This window comes from Lepeophtheirus salmonis, chromosome 14 (genome assembly GCF_016086655.4).
Source record: "Lepeophtheirus salmonis chromosome 14, UVic_Lsal_1.4, whole genome shotgun sequence".
Taxonomy (NCBI): Eukaryota; Metazoa; Arthropoda; class Copepoda; order Siphonostomatoida; family Caligidae; genus Lepeophtheirus; species Lepeophtheirus salmonis.
In genome coordinates, this window is record NC_052144.2 from 7,297,922 (window position 1) to 7,317,625 (window position 19,704).

General features: G+C 29.1%; 1 protein-coding gene and 1 pseudogene across 1 annotated transcript in view; one reads left to right on the plus strand and one right to left on the minus strand.

The window, feature by feature from the left end:
• The window catches only part of LOC121129144 (limbic system-associated membrane protein), a 359,843-nt gene that overhangs the window by 128,400 nt on the left and 211,739 nt on the right, over positions 1-19,704 (plus strand). The window lies entirely within an intron of this gene.
• Positions 11,704-16,821, minus strand: LOC121129492 (transcription initiation factor TFIID subunit 9-like; annotated as a pseudogene).

Consider the following 19,704-nt stretch of genomic DNA (forward strand, 5'->3'; position numbering starts at 1 on the left):
TTGCCGACGTGTCGTGTTTTGAGTTGTATTTTCATGATTCCATAAAAATCCTGTATATTGTAACTTAATCATGCTACTAAAATTTCCGGTCCCTTACTCTGTACATATATTGATTTCATTTTCCCAGGTCAGATTGTATTGAAATTATGTCTAATTGCTCCAACTCTATCTACTAATTGGAAAAAGAAAAAACTGTAATCAATTGATTCTTTATGAAAGAAGTAATAAACTGTTGTACAATGATTATTTATGCGACTTCTACTCAAGATTCTTTAGCAAACCAGCTCCATCACTAAATATTGTCTTCCTCCCTTCGTTTTTCTTTATTAATTAAACCTTTTTATTATTAAGACGGGAGGACTTTAAAGTACTGCATGTTTAAAAATAATTACTATAAAAGGTCGAAAAATGAACATAAATAAATAGAATATCAAACTCATTAGTGTAAGATATATTGGTTTATTTTACTCGTTCTTACACGTACTACAAATAGGTGACCCCTACTACAATTCTTTTTTTTTTTTTGTACTTTTTCTTACTTAGTTAATACATATGCTTCCTATATATAAGAATACGTGTAGTGTTGAACTTTTCTAAGTACTTATTATTTTGAATTGGTTTAGGCTCAATGAACTAAAAAATGGCGTAATTTGATGGTCCTGGTTCATTAGCATATACGTAAAACTCTAGAATAATTACTCTCAAGATTATAATCACTTTGTAAGCACATTCTATACATGACAAATCATATTATACATTGGATATTTGATCAAATTATACGGTTAGATTTTATATTTGCATTTTTTTTTGGCGTCCCCCCCCCCTTCTTATTCCTCCTTTAACTGCATTACAAACCATAAAAAGGTATTAACTTTTATTTTATGCATTTTTTTACAAACGTTTCATTTGCTAGGTTCTTTTTGCAATAGCATAACTTTATGATACTAGAAATTTTTTGGAATTACTATGTTCACTGAAGATACTTAAAACTACAAGTTATGGAGTATCAACCTAATTTGAAACGTATGCATAGTTACAAATGAGCAAATGAGTGGTTTCATGTACATCTATGGATTTTTTCAATGTTTTATAAATTGTATAAGGGAAGCGTTCTATAAAAGTCTTCTGATCATTATTCGTCCTTAAATTTTAAGATATTTATCACCACCGTTTTAAAGTTTAAAAAACCAAAATTGTTGAACTGATTGTTAGCACCCAAATGATACATTCAAAGTTTCTAATTTTATCCAGAAATGGCAGAGTAATATGGGAAACCATTACACATTTCCACACTTTTTCGTGAAATAAATTAAATTGATGGGAAGACTTGAGCCTTCGGATGACATCCAAACGCAAGGAGATCGGAAATAAATTAAAAGATATCACTTGGACTGGCTTTAGAGTCTACTGGAGTAAAACTTGGAAGACCCAGAATCTCGACTAAATAGTTATGGCACTTCCAAATAGATAGAATTTTCATTCCATAAACTCTTGGTTCATCTATCAAGAAATCTTACAAATTTTAAACGGTGTATCAGCCTTCATTTTTAATGGATACGTAGTTTTGTATAATATAGCCTTTTTGTGATCATTCTTTTTCTTCAAGAGTTTAATTGTTTTACAATAACCACAATAACAATTGACAAAAAATTTTAAACTTTTAATAGCTTGGAAGAAAAATTGAAGAATAATCGAAATTTAAGTTAAAAAATCATTTTTCGATTCTTCGCAATGGGATTTCTGTGCTTATCACGAATTCCATTCGGAAAATACTCATCCCTAGGATCATAATCATCCATTCCAAATATTTTCATTTTTTTACCATTCTCTTTTGTTTCAACTCTACGATCAGAACTTGACTTCTTTTTTCAAGGGCTAGTTGCAAGTCATACACATCTTATATACACTCTTTTTGATTTTTATTCAGTAACTGCAAGAATATTTCAAATATGGTAGGCTAATACTAACAAAATCAATTGAATACATGTGGGAAAAATTATTCCAAACAAAGAGTCTGTATGTTCCAAAGGATTTTCTCTGAAATTAGACAAGCTTCAATTGTAAGAAGAACGAAGGGTTACTTCATCTAACTTTTGTAAAGTGGAAATATAAGTTTTTTTCTTACTTTTAATGTTTCATTTACAACTTATTTTTATCATAAAAGAAGCCCGTAAATATTGTATGTTATGCAGTTGTATTAAATTAGAAAATTATTAGTAAAAAAATAAATAAGGGTTAATAAACAGTTTCTAACCTCATTCATAGAATTGCTTTGTCTGACTCAAACATTGGAAGAGATGGTAAATTTTCTTGTTTACAAAAGTCTAAGAATATTAACTTCATTTACTGAAAAATTGTTAAACAAACGTCGCACATGGATTCTATGTATTTCTCAGCTTATTTATTCAAAACATTTGTTTTTTGTACAGGACTGTTGAATGAGATTAGTGTTATATATAGAAAGAAAGTTTGACCTTTCTACAAACATTATTTCAATAAGTTCATTTATCGTATGTTTTTGTGTTTTTATTATGTACTATTCAAAAGGTCAGCAGTATTTTATTTAATTTGCTCAATATTAGGACATTGTCGAAAAAAGCAAAGATTCAATTAAAATCTATTTATTCATCTTTTATAATAAAATAAAGTGTAAAATGAATGTTTGAGTAATGAAGGATGCTTGGTATTGTGATAACTTTGAAATTGAGGGCATCTCCATGTACTCTAATTATTCAATCCTTCACAATTCTTTATATATTACTGAATTATCAATTTACACCAAGGATTTGTAAGGAAGTAACAGATAGGTAAATCAAAATTCTACAAGGTTGTAAAATATATACAGGGTGAGGACTCAAAAATTAGAAAATTTTGGAAGCCGTTTTCACTTCTCCACTTGTGCTAATTTTATGGCAAACATTAAAAAAAAAAAGTTGGAAATTTATTTCTTATTTCTTTCGAAGTTAATCATCTACATAATATCAATACATTTCCATTTGTTAAAGATCATTGATATAGTGTGTTTTGTGTAAATATATAACTTGTCACGTGTCTCTGATTTTCCGTTGTTCGATTTTTTTTCTCTTTTTTTTTTTTGGGGGGACTATGATCTGACATTTTTTTATCAGACCCGTAATTCCTATTTTCTATCTATTAAAAGACGTCAGTTCACGTTGAGTTTATCTTGATTGGATTTCTTTCTATAGAGCACAACAGTCTGTTAAACATTTATTATAGAAATATATAAAATATCATTCAGAAAGCCAAGAGTTGAGATTTTTGTTAATATTCTCAATTGTATTACAATAAAATACAATTTTCTGATAAAATATATGTTTCTTGTTCAAGTCATATGTTCCTTTATCGAATAAAATAAATAAATGTATTTAATCCCCATTATTTTTGTTAAACAAATTACAAAACTCACACATGTATTAATAAATAAAATAAAATATTCATAACAATGAAATTCGATAAAACAACAATTTATAGACACATAAAAAAACTTTTTGATTATGATGAAAAGTTTCAAAAGATAAAAAAATATAGAATTATAGAAACTCTAGTGTTTGGAGCAATAATTAGTAACTTATGATGTATCATACTATAAGCTAAAAATTTACATTATAAAATTAAAGAATTTTGCTCGATTTCGCTTTAAGCTTTACCTCCAATACTTAATTTTGGAGTTTCAATGTAGTCAAAGCAACTGCATTTTTTTTTTTTTTTTGCTCAAAAAGTATTATTTTCAACCAACTTATTTATAAATTTATACTATTAGATACAGACCATCAAAAATTATTCAGTTATTGTATCTATCTAATAGAAAACCTGTAATTCTTTATATAAAACAATGTATCTAATTTTTTGGTTTTAACAGCTACATAACAGCGTCATTTAGTAATAAAATGAACAGCATTCAATCTTTTTTTTTTTTTTTTTTTACATACCGCTCAAGTTTATTCATTTTATTATGAGTTTCTTATATTGGTTTCCATCAAGCCCTCCACTTTATACAAATAATACTACTTGACCTTTAACAATCTTGAAAGCTGGGCCAGATGTGGTCCTGAGCGAAACCTTGTCGACAACACCCATTAAAATGTGCAGCTCAAGCAGAGGGGTTTTTGCAACGATTGTGTATGTTAAAGTAGCATTTATAAGTGGATATTTAATCTTTCTGTATTTTTTTTATTTTTTTTTTGACAAGTCTCATATTTTCTTTACAATTATTAAGAGTTGTAATCTTCCCACATTCGGTCAATTTATTGAAATTTGGATCACATGTAAAGTACATGTTATTAGAGGAAGGACTTTTAATACATGTACAAACATTTGCCATTTTACAATCAACTGCCTTTCTATAGTTTTTTTAGAGATTTTATTCCGACAAGTTAATTTTTTTTTTTTGAGATCCCTAAATTTTATCGCCCAAAACAAAAAATATAAAAAATTTCTTGATTCCACTGTTTATCAATTGATTCTTCCTTGAATAAAGTCAATTGTCTGAAATTAAGGATATAGTCTTTTTTAAGGAAGCACCAACAAAATTTAATCCTATGACTGATAGGATGTATTATAATTTCTTATTAAAATTTATTTCGATTATAAAAATTTAAAGTTTCAACATTAACCGAATGAAATTTTCGTAGAATTTAATAATGAAATGTGATCCAAGGTGAGGAATGGATTGTTCAAATATTTTATAGATTTTTACATAAAGATAGCCAGTATAATATGTTTTGTCTATCATAAAAAGTTATTAAATGATTTGCTATTATGTTTTAATAATCTGGCTTTCTTCAAATATATACACCTCTGAATATGATGAATAGCATCTTTTCTCTCTGTCTGTGTTTTTAATCACGCCATTCATTGCTAGAGAGCCATTGATCAATCGATAGTTTATAGTTGAGATATTATAGGGATTTTTAATATATCAATGCAAGTCTTTCTCACTTCTTATTGTCGTCCATCTTTTTCTTTTTTTTTTAATTTTGAAAGAAAATAATCCTTTGAAAAAAGAAAAACCAATTATTATTTAAAATTGTTCGCATAAACAAATGAAAAACTGAGCCGTCTTCCTTTCTAAACAAAGCTCTTCAAAAGGTTTCTTTTTTTTTTTTGTAGAGAGTCGAGTAGTCATCATTAGACTATACTTGAAAGATACTGATAAAAAAAAAAAACTAGCTGCGTGTACAGTTTCCTATCCTCAATGAAAGAAAAGGTGATGTGTAAATAACTACCTAATGTTTATACTCTTGTTTTCGTAAGGGCAAACAAAACATGCGTATGTACAAACGTAGCATATAAATGGATGAACATAAACTTTTATTTTCCTAACATTTTATGTTGTGGTAGATTTTATGTATGGGTTAAAAAATAAATTGTATACGGATAAACATTTTTTTTTTTTTTTTTCATTTTTTGTTACAAATATATCAGTTTTTTGACAAGACGTTGCAGCAAAAAAGGGATTTAGAGACAAGATAATAATGGGCTATAGATATCCATTAAATAATCGTAGTCATAGCAAACCAATGAGTGAAAACAATATGGTACAAACGAATGTTTGTTTCATACTTATGTATACAAAATATCACATAATATAGAAATGAATAATACTGAGACAATAGAAGGGGCAGTTTTTTTTATTTTAAGTAATGATACCCATTGCTACTATAACAAAGAAGAAAAAGAAACAACATGACACCTATTTCACCGGGATAACCGTTATTATTTACCGGTTTTAAAACTCAAACTGATTTGACAACAGAGGGCGCGGAATACTCCACAAAAGACTTTTCTCCTCCCTTTTTTAGAGCCCTAGATACCACTGAGGCATACTTGTTCATCTTTCTGGACATGTCAGCAATTTAAGAATTCGGTGTTTTCTTGAAGGGCAACTTCAGGCGGTTGACGAACATGGAGGGTTTCCTGCCTGATCCCGGAGAGTGTTTGAAGTCTTCCCAGACCTTCGATCGTATGAAGACATTGTATATCGTCTTTCTTGTGGTCCCAGTCCACTCCCATATCGCCTTTTGGGAAAATTCCACGCAGATTTATAAATATTCTTCTCTTACTGTGTACTCATGGTGACCACTAGGACTATTTTTGTCATAGCAATCGACAGCTTATTATGTGTTCTATAACATTGCTTATCAGAACATTGTAAAAAATGACTCTCAAAATTTGTAAAATAGAGTATAATGGATAATTATAGGAATGGCAATTATAATGGATTATTTTTTGTATACTTGCATCAAAACGTAAACTAGGCCAGATTGCTGTTGTCATAGAACTAAAGTATAGTTACAGCTAATATCTTACAACAAGTCCCGTCAATAACCTTTTTGATAGGAACTGGCTCGGTGGAAAGGAAAAAAATCATGATCGAAAAAAAACAAATATAACTAACACTTTTTCATAGCAAAGCCTTGGATGAACTTTTATATGCAAGGAAAGAAATAAACTATAAAATAATTCAAGCAAACGCTTTAACGTCTTGTTAAAAAAGATGTGGTTTCAATACAGGTTGTCAAAATCCTGTATATATACCGACAAGTCGAATAAAATAACTGTAAATGTTAGCTTTCTGTAAGAAAGCTTTGGAATATTCAGTTGACTTATTTTATTGTTACGATGGAGTTAGACCTCCTTATCTATTGTGAAGAGTATTAATGCCGATAGATTTGTTGTAAGTTTCAAGGCGTTGGATTGGTTCATCACGCCAATGAATTAAAAGTTGAGGTGATAATACCAAAGAGTCTTACAAATACAATAATATATTCATATAGATTAAAAAAGACTCATCTTTTTGTGGTTCTAAACAAAACAATTGTGAAATAAATGAACGCAATATACTTTTGAACCGTCTTACATTTTATATTGAAGGGAATTCTCCCCCATTTTTTAATTACTCATAAATATCCGTTGAATCTTTTATGCAATTTTTAATAACTTTCGAAAACTCCATTTTTTTAGCTTACTTTGTCTAATTTTAAACAATTTTATAGATTTGGCCGATTTCATTTTGTGAATGAAAATTAATGATATAGAAAAAAAACTATGGTTTTTTGTTAAACATAAGTCCTATTATTGTTCGTGAATAATTTATCTGATTTATAAAGTTTAATGTATTTTTGATACTTTGACTGTTGATATATTGTTTTTATTTGAGTGTCAGAATAAATTAATGGTTGTTCAAAAAAATGTAGAATGGAGTCTTGTACATTATTGACTGATTTTCAAATGTAATTGCAATATAGAGAGAGGGAAAATATGATGACGTGAGGCTTAAATACCGAATGGTTCATTAGAATCTGTAGACTTTACTTTTTAAACTTCAACAAGTTATCATTTTTATAAGTTTACAATGAATTTCAACAAAATTACTATTATAAATACATGTTTGCCTGAGCTCTCTTAATCATTAATGTACCCGCCCTTAGCGGCAATGATGACTTCTATTCGTACAAACATTGAGAAATATTTTATGTCCACTTTTATTTTCTAAGACTCTAACATTCTTGAAGAAATTTAATTTAATAGGTTTTGCGGCCCATTAAAATATTTCAAGTGGCAATGTGGCCAATTATATTGAAAGGTTGGGCATCCTTGCTGTAGTTAAAATGCATTCCTAATACTAAAATAAATGCAAGATAATATATGTGAAAATTCATGCACTAATACCTTGAGAAACATTGATGAATGCATAAATTGTATTTACCATTCAGTTTATGGTTATAAACAAACATATGTTCCATATATAAACTTGCCTGAGGTTTTCATTTATTTGTTCAAAAAAAAAAATGATATTTATCTACATATAAATACCTCTTATAAGTTTCCTTGTAAACAACGAGTAGTTCAAATAATACAACAAGAAAATACAGACAATTTTACCCACATGCTATTGTTAATATATTTTGTAACGTACATTACAGTTCCAAATAAATAAACTATACAAATATATTTCCTACTTTCTACTCAATATTTTTTAACAAGAGATTGTTTTCTTTATTTACGATGTAGATCTAAAAGGAGGATACAAGGGATCAAAATCTAGAAAAAGTCAATGTAGTTCCTGCTTTGCTAACACAATATTTTCAGGAAATAAAACACTAGCCATTTATTCGAGAAAATTTATTGATCAACAAAATAGTCATAAATAATATTTTTATAAATTACATTTTAAAACAAACCTATCCCAGATTTTTGATAGACCTATACTTCCTGGAAATTATTGAGGTTGAATGCAAAGAATAACATCGTTCTGATGGGATGAATCACTATAAAGTCGAATTTTTAACAGAAGGAAAAACAATTAAAATTTCTGAAAAAATAAAAATATTCACAAAAATACAAAATAACATTATTTAAATACAAACTAAGGAGTAAAAAATGATTGAGAATTCAGAACTTTGGATTAAAATAATAATGTAGTTCATGTTAAACAAAATAATGCTTTTAAACATTAAAAAAAAGTCAACTCCCTAATTGTATTATGTAATATTATGATTAATATTTAATTAATTAATAAATTTAATACGATCTACTCTTAATTACAATTAGACACTTTTCAATTAATTAAACACATAAGATTCCAGAAATCATATCTCCAATTCAGAACTTTTCTTATCTTTAGTTTTACTATTTATTGATTGATTCACAGGTTAAAAAATGAAAAAATATTAACATACCCATCTTTTTGTTTTGTCTTTTTTTTTTTTTTCAAAGCTGTCATCATTTTTCTTAACGAGAGAAAAACAAGTAAATAGTAACCACTAGTAAATGTTGTTGAGTTATTTGTGTACCAATTGGTCTTTTAAAATTTGAGCACTTTGAATTTTAAACTTCAACAAGATATAATTTATTAATTAACAATTAAATTTTAACAAAATTAATACTATAAATAGATTTGTGTCTTTGCTATTAAATCATTAATATAGACGTCCTTAGCGGTAAGGTTGGCTCCCAGGCGGTGTCAGAAGGCCTGGCACCCACTGCAGATGTAGTCATCTGCCATGGTGTCCAATTGCTGGTTGATAGTGGCATTTAAGGAAATTGGTAATTGGATGACCGACACTGAAGGCCTTCCCCTCGACATAAAGTCAAAAAGTGTAGTCGAGGGGATCGGGATAAGGGTGGTAGGGGATCCAAAAAAAATTCGATAGTCTTGTTCAAAACTCATTCAAAAGAGTATCGCAAGGAAGGTAATGTTTTTTCTATCATTGATTGTGTCAAAAGGTGCCTCTCCACCCTTAGAAAGTTTTTCCCATCCACTTTATTAATAGCCCTCTGGACAGTCTGGTGGGAAACCATTATATCTCTTGCAGGGGCTCTCATGGACATGAGATGATTATTGGCGTGTGCTGATTTCTGTAGCTCCTCAGGTTCTAGTTTCTAGGGGCATTTGATATAGCCCTGCTATCCCTGTAACGTTGATGAATTGCTGACGGTGGAGAGAGCGGTCATGGAGAAGCCCAACTGCTTGGATTGCGCAAATGGGAATTGGTCGATCACGTTCAAATGTAATTTTATCGACTTGTACGTAAGCCAGAAAGTTCAGGCTTTGCTTTAATATATCAAAATTAGCATTCATTTCAATTAGTTAATCCTCATTAATTATTGAATTAATATCATATTTCAATGGAAAAAGCGGGAAGTTCTTGTTAAATTTGGAATAGAATTAATGATTTACATCGTTGTAATTTCTGTCTATATCATTGCTAGATACGGAGTGGGGTTAGTATGTATTTCTTTCATTTAATAGCTGCTGGCACCTAATTTAATAAAAAGGCATGCCAACTGAGCTGCTTTCATCCCAAATTGTCAGGATGACCATGATTTTTTTGATTTTTTTTTAGTTATGAGCTTTTAAATATCTTAGAATGTTAAATAAATTGTAAAATAGTCTTGGAAATTTCGAATATTAGGCTTTGAAATATATTCAAGACATTAAACTCTATTTTCAAGATGAATTGCTTAAAAAAAGCTATGAATCTTAAAAATATAAAAAATACAAAAGAATATTTGACCTCTGATTGAAATAAACTTAGAAGATATCATTATCAAGGATTCAGACTCTACTAAATTCAGTCTATTTTGGTATCAAGCCATTTTGTTGAGTAATGCTGCTTGGTATACTGTTACAGAAGCGGTGCTGGAGATTTTAAAGGTTCATTTACTGGACCAAAATCGGAATTTGCAATACCACGAAATACTAAAAAGAGGGTCGTGCATTAACGTACCCTCTCAAATTGTTTAACCCCCCTGCGCCCAGTCTCAAACCAAATTGTCCTTACACATAAAAAATGAAAAATTAATTTTATTTTTAGTATTTACTCAAAACAGAATTTTCTGCAAAGGCTCATTAATTGCATGTCAATTGCCCTTAGAGACAACTTTTTTCTAAATTTGAATTCGTAAAATTATCGAAAAGTACCAAAATTTTAATATTTATATCGGTATTGGAACTGGTACAAAAACAGTACTCACATAATCAGTAGCCCGTCGTCCCGAGGTTATTTACTTCTTAACCCGGGCTATTAACATTTTATACTTCTTGTCCGACGTTCTACTTAAAAGTATACTCAAAATATAGGCTAACTTACGATGAGATACTTACTTGCCGGAGTTACATTTTTTCTTATTTTTTGTTTATAAAAGTTCCAATAATTAACATCAAATTAAATGTTCAAAAACATTAATAAAAAATAATAATAATATGTCATTTTATTTCATTTTGGACTATCACAACCCAAAAAGTGTGCATTTGAAAGAATTTGGAAATTTTGATAGTCCTGGAAATATTGGTATTATCACTCCCCAAGAATAAGTAAATACTTTTTTGTGTCTCTTTTTCCTTTAAGAAATAAATGCTTAAAAGAGCTTTCATTATCTCTACCAAAAAAATAACCTTGTCGAGATTTACTTTCAAAAATCCCCAGAAAGAAAAAGAAGATAATCGTTTCATAATTATACAACTTGCCAAGTTGATATCTCTCCCATTTCTTTCTTTCTTTTTAACCTAAAAATGATTTAAGATAACATCTTACCTTAAAGGTTTATCACGTATAAAACTTCATCACAACAATTTCTCATACTTGATAACTTTAATAACATAATATAGAAAAAAATATTGTTTTTTTTTTCATGTTATCTCATAAAAACAGTTTGCTTTAAGGGATGTAACTAATTCTCTTTTGATAAACATCCATATGATCAATAAAAACATTGTTTTCTTCATAACTAACCCTCCTTTACTTCTCCGAAGTTAATAAACACCCCAGAGTCTGTAATATCTTGTGTCTATCATATCTTTGATCAGTTCCTTTTATGTAAATTCTTAATTTATCTTATACTTCATATACCCAATTTTCTATTTTATGAACAAATTAGGTATGAAATTAACTGTCTAAGTATCAAATAATGTTTTTATTATGTGTTCTTATTGTTTATCAATCCCAATGATGAATATATATGACTGTATAGAACATATGTACCCGTCAGCACAAATAAATCTGATAAGATTTTACAAAAAGTGAGCCTAAGTTTTTTTGGTTTTTTTTTTGGATTCCGAATTGATGAGATGCAATTATAGCAAATTTTATACTAACAAATAGCATTTCCCACATTGATCATGAAATACACCAAAATATTCAGATGGGCATCAAGAATATATAAATCGTTTAACATTCCTCATCTTTTTTCTTTTCTTTTACTTGAGTTGACAAAGGATTTAGTCGATAAATCGTTCAATTGAACTCCTAGAGCCACTTGTATTTTAAAAACAGGAACAGAATTCCGGAGGTCAAATATTTAGAATTTTAGGATGGTCCTTTACACATTTTTGAGCCGACTTTACAGAATAACCCTTGAGCCTGTAATTACATATAGTTATACAATGTATGTGGAGAGGTAATTTAATTGTGCCTGAAGAGGACTTGGGTACTCGTAGAGAGACAATGTTTTTAGTACGAGAAGTCACCAATGAGGTCACTCTAAGAGGGTGGACTCGTAAAGTAATGTCTTGTTAAAGGATCAACGTCAAGTATCAAATCTTCAGCATCCATCAATTTCTTCTTATCATGAGGGGAATGATACTTGTAGTCCTCCAAAAAGGATGCAATATAATTCGAGAAGTTGATTAAGCTGAGAAGCCCAAATCCCAGAGAATTGTACTTATGACTTTAGCTCCTCTGGTTAAGGAATATTTCACTATTTTCAATATTAATGTATCACCCGAATTACATTTGAGTAAATAAATTTTTGGTCTTGAGAGGGGAATAGTAATAAAAACGCGGATTTAGTTTCATTTGTTTTGATACCTTGTCATGCATCAACTTGTTGACAATAGTTAAGTATTCTTAATCTGCGTAGTCATCTTTCATTTATATTTATATACCATTCTGATAAATATTACCGTTCTGTTATATTTTTTTTTAAAAGAAGAATATATTTGAAAGACCATATCGAAAAAAAGATTTGTATATCCAATGAAAGCTTCATATTTTAGATTTAAAAAGCATATACACTACATTTTAAGGAAGGTCAGTCGAAACATGGTAATCTTAATAAAAGAAGTTCCAAAACAAATAATCCTTCGTTTTGGGTAAAACTTAATAAAGTTTGTTTCCTTCCATTCTTAATTAAGGTATATGAGACCCGGAAACCTTCCAGAAACTATTCTATTAAGTCCTTGGTTAAGATACAAGTTTCGTTTGCGTCGTTTTTTCTTTCATTGGGAGACAATTACAACTATCATTACAAAATCAAAAAACTCATCACTCATCACTCTTTATCATATTGTAAAGACACTTAATGTCTGCAGAACCACCATTTACATGGTCAGGGTTAAGGTCAAACAAGGTGAATAAATCAGGGATCGTCAAAAAAGCGGAGACCTGATCAAATTAAATCCTGTAACGGCAAAAAAAGCTATTTTGAAAAATCTGAAGATAACAATGACGTACTTGACGACAAAGCGGTCGGTGAGGCGCTACAAGGTGTCCAATTCCATAAAAAAAGTTGGTGACAAGTCTTTACGAAATATTGAACGGCTCTTGCTTACTCAAAAACAACATTAATTACGATTGGATGGGTGAAAAAAGCTTAAAAATGACCTGACGTTTCTTAAAAACAAAATTTTGTTTTTTAGGACGAGAAGACATTTACAGGGGAGCCCTTGTATAAGAGGGCAAATCATTGGCTCGTATGTTTTGGAGAAGTCAACTGCAACCTCCGTGAAGTGTCCACCACCAAATATCCGGCCTCACTAATGATGCTCGGTACTGTTTCATCTGAAGGTAAAAAAATGAAGCAATTTGGCTCCCTATTGGATACAGATTAACTAGCAAGGATAACTTGATGATTTTGCAAAAATAAAATAAAAAACCTTGCATAGTTTAGCAAGATCACAAAGCAATCAAAGAAAGCCGATTATTGCTTTCAACAGGGTAGAGCTCCTACAAATATGGCAAAAACCGTTCAGGATTGGATGCCCAAAAAAATGAAGTTCTGGCCTTAGGACTTCTGGTCAGTGCAGAACCCTTACCTGAATTCCCTTGATTACAGCATATTATTGTAAGAACTGAATTCAACGTCACAGCGGTATTGAGTCCCTAAAGCAATCGATAAAGAAACAGTGGCGATCAATATCGAAACACTACGTTGTCAACGTGTGCAATGCGTTCCGGTGTTGCATGGAGCGTGTGATTGAGACCTAAGATGCGCAAATTCATAAATAATGTTCTCTAATAAGTAATAAACTAGTTTTAATATAAACAATCTCTAGAATTTTATTTAAAGCTGCTAGGTGTAATTAATTGTCCAACGTTCATTATTAGCCAGACTTTCTGACGGCCCGTTATATTACTGAAGTATCAACTTTACTTTTGGGTTGGAATATTACCCCAGTGAAGTAATCAAGTAAGTGTTTGTTAAGAATTATTTTTTAGATTTGAATTTAACGTTTATAAGGTAGGAGATTGTCGACTGAAGAAAAACAATTCATTCCAATATAGTATAATTAATAAGGCAAAAACATGAAAAGGACTGATGTTCTCAAAAATCAACATGTATTGTTTGCCAAACTACTAGCTAATAATAAAAATTGTACATTTATAAACATATAAACTAATAAATTCGTCAATGTTATTATTTAGTCAAAATATTTACATATATTTTGCAGTAATATAACAATGCTTGAAAATCTGCAATAGAAAAAAGACATAATTGTATATATGATATTGCAAATCTTATATATAGTTACGATATATTCAAATAATATAATCTCCGAATTATATTTCTCGGATTGAGCATCAATTAAACTAATTGAATTCAACTAATAGTTCAATTACTATTTGTTATATTATATAAGTTTATATTAGCAAAAATGCTATTGTGTATATTTTTAAATATAAAATACAAAAATACAAAAGAGAATACTCATAATATGCTATTCGTAGATTGAAATATACTAATAAATAGGCTAAATTATAGAAATTTAAAAGTATATTGAAAGTTTGGATACATATATATCCATGTATACATAGATAAACCAAAAATATTCCTTCTTTATAGCTCATATGAAACATTGAAAAATGAGTTTGATATATTTATATGTACTGCATTGACATTTCAGAGTTAACAAATAAATAAAAATAAGATAAAAATTGGGGGTATTAGGAAGCTTGTGGATGGGATATTAAGATCTGAGCTATTTGTTTGCAAAGTTTAGAAGAATATGCGATTTTTGAGACAGATTTTATCTTTTAATTTCATGCCCTACCTTTAAAGGCCGGTGTACAATTTGCGATGTGTATACAAATGATAACTTGTATACAGAAATTGTATATTGGCCATTCCTATTACCAACTACGTATTAATTGATACATTTCTTCTTTTTTTTTCATGCTGATTTATTAAAATAACAGTGTTAGTATGTATTCATGAGTAATACAACTTTGGGCATTTGAACTTTATTATGTTCCGCAGAACAATTATATTCTTGTAATTTGTATTCTTTTTTAAAGTCATAAATTAGACTCGTTAATCTGTCGTTAATCCATTGAATATTCTATTATTGCATTTTTCTAATCCCAGGCACTGTAAATCCTTTATTTAAAACTATCCATGCCATTTTATGTTTAAAACTTGTACACAGCATTTATACCTTGTACATAGAAAGAAAAAAGAAGGGAGTTGAATTCCGAAAGCTTTTTTGAGCTGACTTGCCCCTTCGACTAACTTTGGCTAATGCAGCTTTAAATTGTGACTATTTCACAGCTATTAGACACTTGCAAGAAAATTAAAGACTAACAACTTATTACGTATTTCAATTAAAGATTTTAAATTCAAGTTTTGTTTGACATAAATTTTTCAAATAATTTTATATAAAAGTATTCATCTAGTACGTGTTTCCTAAAAAAAGAGATCTATATATTTTTTTAAACCTTGAATATCTATTAGAGGTGATAACATATATACGAGTATGTCATATAATTAAATTAATAAAGTTAAATGTTCATTTTCTATTTCATGAAAAACAAATAAAAATTATAATAATGTGTCTTAGCTAATAACAAATAATAACTCAAATTGCATTGTTGTTCGACGATATTTATAGTTAACAATTCATTTTTCCCAAATGTTTTTTTTTTTTTTAAATCCGATTATTTTATGTACATGTATAATATTAAATTCAATATCCGTGGATTGAATAGAATACTTTTAGAAAGACCAGAATTGGAATATTCTTTGTTGAATGACATATTTAATTATTTAGAGAACGGTGGATAAACATTGTGCTTAATGACATTATGAATGTTGACATCTTAATAAAGAATATATTGATGATCAAAGTTATTTTAACAAATATTTAGGATAATTTCTTTATTTCGTTTTTAAAGACAGTTTAATTATAAAGATATCTTTTTACGTGAGTTTTTGTTTATTAAAGTATTTAAAACCAGTCATTTAATAGATAAGTGTTGGTTATGAAAGAAAAGGTTGATTTTCATCTCTGACTATTCATAGCATTAAATTTTTTTCGTTAGCGATCAAAAAACTTCTGCTTAACTCTCTTAATATTCTTAGTGCATTGTAGAAATGAAGCTAAACGTTGCTTTATCATTAAAGTCTCTTCATGCTCCTGCATAATGCCAAACAAAACAGCTATTGATATAATTATTTGTGTTTATGAATGTCAAGTTTGATAATAATAGGAAGTTTTCGTTTATAATATGTTTTTTAAATGATAACTCAAATGCTGGAAAGACCTACATTAGATTAAAGTATATAACCACGACCCATAAATTGAGTTTATTTGTAATGGTTTAATAAAATAGATAGATTGAATAATTTGACATTAACTTTACAATACTTGCCATATATTTAGCACAACATGGAATTTAAGAAAACTGACTTGAACATAATTATGGAAAAATATCTAATTAGAATGGATATTACTACTTATTAATAATAGTTTGGTGATCATATATCATCAGTAAAAGGAAAAATATAGTTTATGCTGATCTTTGTAAGATAGTATGTTGTTTCTCAAAGTTACCATAAATTTATGAAATTCTCTCAAGCGTGGTTTCTACACTCACCACAATATTTCCATCCCTACCAATACCTTAAAAGAGGATTTCTTTTTGTTTTTTAAATTTGGTTTTAACTCATATTCAATCTTTGCCAATGGAAGGTTGGTCAGAAAAGTGTTCAAGCTCAACGTGAAGATAGCAGCACTCGTAAATGAAAGCTTGTCACAGCTATATGTATCTGTTGAAAATTACTTACCAAAGTTTCACTCATTTTGTATGCTGAGTTTTTATGTAACAGTCGTTTGAGGTTATTGAATTGAGTATTTTTGTGAAAATGGACGAAATAAAGTTTCAGTTTATTGGTCGAGTTTAGAGGCTGAGCTCTGACCGTGATTAAGGACTATAGATAAAACTTGGACACACCATTATACGACCGAAACAAAAATACAGTCCAAACAGTAGACTGTAAAGATTTCCGTATAATTATTTTGAAGAGAAAAAGGCTGAGTACTATTTAGCCAGGTTAGAGAGATGGAACATCGCTGGTAAAAGTGTATAGAGTTACAAGGAGACTATGTTAAAAAATATAAAAAATTTCTTGTATCTTTGTTTGGTCGGAAAAGTTGTAAGCCACACACGTATATTTTCCTTTATTTGTAGAAAAAAACAGGTTGTTCCCATTTTAATTATACTTAAAATATCTCAGTGTTCATTGCATTCATTACTATATAAGAAAAGTACACAAATGTATTAGTTAAATTCTATAATTAATTAATATTCCCTGTTTTTAATGTCAAGTACAATAACTCTTAATAATGAGTATGGTTTTCTAACAATGTTGTACATATCTTAACATAACTTAATGTCATTTCCATATTCAATTTATGGTTGTAGTTGGCAATGAAGTTTGTGGTCTATGCATGTGGCTAGACAAGAAAATACTCAACCGACATATTATGTATATTTGTAAATGTGAAGGCAATCTATTTATATTCTCATCTTTTTCTTCCTTTTTAATCCATGCAAAATGAACAATTTATCAGTAGCTACAAAGAAAAACGTACTTAATGAGTTAGGCAGTCAAGTATAAAATGTATTGGGTTACCAAGAGGACTCCTTTATTCATAAATGCATTCCTGTCTTTATTAAGATTACGAATATATTGTTATGTTTTCCTCATTATAACGTGCCTTATTGGAATCCTTATTAAAGCGAATAGCCATCATTAATTGCAGGGAAATATTTTTTTAAACAATATGTATTTAAACATTTTTTTTACCCTCCATAAGTTTATAAAAATGATTTTTATTTTTCTATTAATGTAAATTTTATGGCCTATTTAGAAATTTAAATATAATAGGTTGGATAGGTTGCATGAATATAGATTACAATAATATTCCGGCCAAAAATGAATTTTATATGAGTTCAATTAATCAATGATCCCCTTACATCTAAATTATTATTTTTCATTTTAGTAAAAATTATAAGAAACGATTAAATTTTTTGAACACAACCTGACCAGCTTATTACATTGAAATATCTTAATAAAAATTAAAAACTAAATTGACCAAAAATCAATCAAAATCAACCTTTTTTAAATAAATATATATAGTCTATTCTATAACTTCACCTAGGATATCAAAACTTGAAGAAACTAAAAAGATATCAACTTCTATGTAAGATACTTTACTTTTCTCGATCTTTTGGTAGTTATATATATATAAACCTGGTGGAAGAGATTTTTAAAAAAATGAAACGTTCGGTATAAAAAAAAAGTGCTACACTGTGTGTTCTTGTTGCAATTTCAATGTTGAGATTGTATATCACTTAAAACTGAAAAGGTTCTTCTGGAGAGTCAGCAAGCAACTAAAAGAGTTTGGATGTTATTATAAATGAATAGCAAAGCGTGCTGATCACTGAGGGAACATGATTTCATTGCAAATTTACTAAAAATAATTGATATTGAGTCATTCAAGGTACTGGAAGATCATGTAAAGCCCTGGATTAAAGAAGTTGCCTCTAGGAGGTAATTTGTCTGGCAACAAGACAGTGTTCTATGCCACACTGGAAAGAAAACGTCGACCTGGTTTGTCAAATATTTTTTTTTATTTTGCTTCAACCAGTTTTTGCCCTCCAAGCTCACCTTACCTCAACTCCATGGACTTCATTGTGTAGGACACAGTTGATTGACACATCCACAAATCCCCCAACAACACAAAGTCCAAGCTGATGTCCTGTATCCGGGAGCAATTCTGGAATTTTCCAAAGGAGAAATTCATCAAGACCTCCTCCGGTTTCTGTGGTCGAGTGTAGGCCGTTATTGAGACAAAAGGCGATTACATTTAATCAAAAAAAAATATTCGACTTTTCCTTTTCTGTTGGTTTTGTTAAAATCATATTAGTCTAAGGGTCATCCATCTACAAAAAATTGTGTTGGTTGTTAAATAAAGGTTCCACCTTGTACATTTATTACTCCAGAACAACAAATGAACGTTACTAAAAATTATTTTCAGGTAGCAATTACAAAAAGTAAGCGATCTTCAAATATCATATTTTTTTAACGATTAAACTATAAGTATTTTCTTTTTTTATACCTTAGTGCAACTATATTTCCACTTATTATTTTATAATAGCAATATTTTATTATTCACTTTTGTGGAGCTATCAAAAGCTATAATTAATTTTGTGGTCCATGAACGCAGAATCCATGAGGAACAAAACTAACGTTAATTTTATTTTTTGAACACATTAAATACAATAAGCAACAAATTATAGTTAAATCATTTTGCAACGGTGTTCTTGTGCATCTAAATTTACATATGAGAAATTGTACTTTTGCAGTGTTATAATTTATTTCCTCTTGATATAGGCCGGTATATAAATATATAGAAAAATTATATGCTCAAGATTGAATTTTAATTTGCAAAAAAAAAAAAAAAATACAATCCCTTGATACAATATATAAATTATATGAGTACACTCGAACACAAATGTATGCTTCTGATTGCTTACAAAAGAGATATATATGTATTAATAAATGAAGGAATTACGTTGAATAGATTGTCTCGATATACTTCTGTGGGGATACATGGATAATTTACGTACAATATAAATGATTAACAAACAATAGAAATACGTACAATGTTGATAACTT